This window comes from Chiloscyllium punctatum, chromosome 5 (genome assembly GCF_047496795.1).
Source record: "Chiloscyllium punctatum isolate Juve2018m chromosome 5, sChiPun1.3, whole genome shotgun sequence".
NCBI classification, from domain to species: domain Eukaryota; kingdom Metazoa; phylum Chordata; class Chondrichthyes; order Orectolobiformes; family Hemiscylliidae; genus Chiloscyllium; species Chiloscyllium punctatum.
Window position 1 is genome coordinate 140,097,429 of NC_092743.1, and position 3,224 is coordinate 140,100,652.

The following is a 3,224-nucleotide window of genomic DNA, read 5'->3' on the forward strand; positions in this document are numbered from 1 at the left end:
TAAAGTGACACATTTTTGAATAAAATAACATGGTCAGTCAGGGTGGTATAATCTGATTGGTACTCGTAAGGAAGGATTGAGAAAAGGGAAACCTCAACCCCAAATCTTTGAAGGTGACAAGGCTAATTGAGATTAAGCGCACCGGATATTTGACTTTGTAAGTAGTCTTACTGAATATAAAATCCAATCACAAAACTTTATAAAGTTTCCAATTAGGCTTCAGGTGGAGCATTGTGTTCAATTCTGGGCACCATTGCATTGAAACAATATTAACACCTTGGTGAACGTACAGGAGAGATATACCAGAATTATGCCAGGGAGGAGACAGTTCAGTTGTGTGGAGAGATTTGAGAAATGAGGGATAATAACAAGAACTGCAGATGCTGGAAATCTGAAACAAAAACATAAAGTTCTGGAGAAACTCGACAGGTCTGGCAGCATCTATAGAGATAAAGCAAAGTCCTTCATCACTGGACTCAAAAGTTAACTCTGTATCTCTCTTCACAAATGCTGCTGGACTTCCTGAGTTTCTCCAGCACTTTATGTTTTTGTGTTAGAGAAACTGAGAATGATTTCCTTAGACCAAGGAGCCTTAAGAGATCTGATGCAGATATTTAAAATTCTGAGGAGTTTTGACCAAATAAGTAAAGGGACATCTATTTCTTCTGGCTCGTGAGTCAGTGATCAGAGTTAAAGGAATTGAAGGAAAATAAATGTTCACGCAGGTGGGTTTTTAAAATCTGGAATATGCCTTAAAATCTGGTGGTCAGTTTTCCATGTACATATATGGGTATAATTTTCAAGGCTATGAGCAAAGAAGTTGGGTTTGCAATTAAATTGGACAAAGAGAGAGATGGGCTGAATAGCCTCCTCTGAGTCTCGTGATTCTTGTTTAGGCTTAGATCCCCGCTTGAGCTGGCAATTCTTGAGCTGTGAGCCTCCGAGTTGATCTGGGCTTGGCCTTTCCATGACACAGACCCAGCGGCCAGACAGAGAAAAGGGTTTTGATGTTTGGGCATGGAAACATGATGAGAGTGTGTGCCTGTGTTATACAAAGAGATCCTTTCTGGGTTAAATCTATTTGTCCATATCCCTCCCCTGTGTAAAGATCTTGTAAAGACAGCTGCTGTTGCAGAAGTGTAAATTATCGCCTGCAAATTTTTTTTACTGGCTTTATTCTTAGCAGAAAATATCGAGAAACCGAAAGCAAAACACACTGTCCTTCGAGCCGGAATCGAACCAGCGACCTAAGGATATCCTGCAGTTGTAACCTCTACAGTCCTCCGCTCTACCAGCTGAGCTATCGAAGGCGTTGAAAACTTAATCGTACCGGACCCAATAACAAATGCAAAGGCTGTGGGAGGGAGGGTGTGTTAGAATGTTTTATTTTCATGATTTGGAGATGCCGCTGTTTTGTTTTCGGTTTTGTTTTCTTGCTGGATCCTACACGGAACACTCCAGCGGACTCCCTCACTTTAGAGTTCAGATCCCTACCCAAGTCAAACAGAAAAGTGTTCCTGCAAAGCCAGACTATTCCTCTAGCTCCAAATAATCATGTCAAAAGAATTGCACTGATCAGTCATCCGGCATTAATTTGCAAAAAAACCCATCAAAGTACAGTCTGTGACTCACGGAAGACTCTCTGTCCGGGCTAAGCTGCCAATAAGTTGGTGTCCAGGCGCTCACTAACTATATATTTTTTTTAAATTGCAAACACAAATTACTGCAGAGACTCAGCAGGTCTGCGTTTGAGAAAGTAATTCGAGTCCAGTGGCCCTTCTTCAGGATCGACCGTGTTTTCTCAATCCTCGGATGCTGCCAGACTCTGTTTGAATATTTATCTGCAATTCTCCCAACAATTTCTGTGGTTTTCATTTTACTTGTATATCAGGTTTTCAGCATCCGCAGCTCTTCTGTTGCGCTTTTCGTGCGTTAATTGCGGATTCTGGTCCGTAAACTTGCATTTCCAGATGAAGCAGCCTTCCAGCGGTGGGACTTCTGAGGATATAGTAAAAGGGTGAGAAATACAACAACTTCTAGGAAATACAACGTCAAAGTAGCTCAATTTGTTGCAATCTTCTGTTACACGAACACGTTGTATATATGGGTCAGTGGCGCAATGGATAACGCGTCTGACTACGGATCAGAAGATTGTAGGTTCGACTCCTGCCTGACTCGTGGTTTTTTTTAATTTTTCTGGCAGACCTGCTGAGTTTCTCTAGCAACGTCTGCTTTTCTTTCAGGTCTTCAGCTCCTTCCTGTTTTATTTTCTTTTTATCTCTTTTTTTTAAACTCCCCGGGAATAAATTACATTTATCAACCCCATTCTTGAGCCACCATGTTGAATCAGAAAAAAAGGGTCACTGAACTCCGAATAAAAACGATAAGAAATGCAGGAAATCTGAAACAAAAACAGAAATTGCTGGAAAAACGCAGCAGGTCACCTGTGCAGAGATATCAGAGTTAATTTTTGGGTCCAGTGACCCTTCCTCAGCACTGACTGTGGCTAGGAAAATGTTATGATTTGGAGATGCCAGTGTTGGACTGGGGTGTACAAAGTTAAAAATCACACAACACCAGGTTATAGTCCAACAGGTTTATTTGGAAGTACACAGAATGTATAGTTATAAATAGCAATTAACAAAAAATAGCTATAAATTTTGCTTTAAATTCTGTGTCTTGCAATCTTATACTCCACAACCACCTGATGAAGGAGCAGTACTTCAAAAGCTAGTGCTTCCAATTAAACCTATTGGACTATAACCTGGTGTTGTGTGATCTTTAATTTTGACCACCCCAGTCCAACACCAGCATCTACAAATCATGATTACTCAGAAGATAGCTTGGGATGCAGGGATAGGGAATCAGGTGGATCTCTCCACAGACATGCTGACCTTTTTCAACAATTTCTGTTAATGTCACTGGTTTCCAAATGTTGACTCTGTTTCTTTCTCTTCACCTGCTGATTTTCTCCGCAATTTCTGACTTTGTTTCAGATTTCCACTACCCTCCGTTTTTTGTTGAACATTTTAATGCTGAATCAGAAGGTTGCTAACAAGGAATACATGCTCACATGCGCGAGGTTATATTGACTCCAACAAGTGTCTAACACCACTACAATGTCCACCTTGCAGCAGATAGGAGAATTCTGTTACAAACTATTAGTGTCCTCAAAAGGACTTTTCCAAAGGCTTACCGAGCCTCAACATCCACTGGACTAAGCC

General features: G+C 41.0%; 2 non-coding genes across 2 annotated transcripts; one reads left to right on the top strand and one right to left on the bottom strand.

The window, feature by feature from the left end:
• Nucleotides 1-1,219: 1,219 nt before the first annotated feature.
• trnay-gua (transfer RNA tyrosine (anticodon GUA)) lies at nt 1,220-1,310 on the bottom strand. The gene is given in 2 exon segments: nt 1,220-1,255; nt 1,274-1,310. It is a non-coding gene; the product is annotated as a tRNA-Tyr (tRNA).
• A 795-nt stretch (nt 1,311-2,105) lies between these two features.
• trnar-acg (transfer RNA arginine (anticodon ACG)) lies at nt 2,106-2,178 on the top strand. The gene has a single exon. It is a non-coding gene; the product is annotated as a tRNA-Arg (tRNA).
• The last annotated feature ends 1,046 nt before the right edge of the window (nt 2,179-3,224 follow it).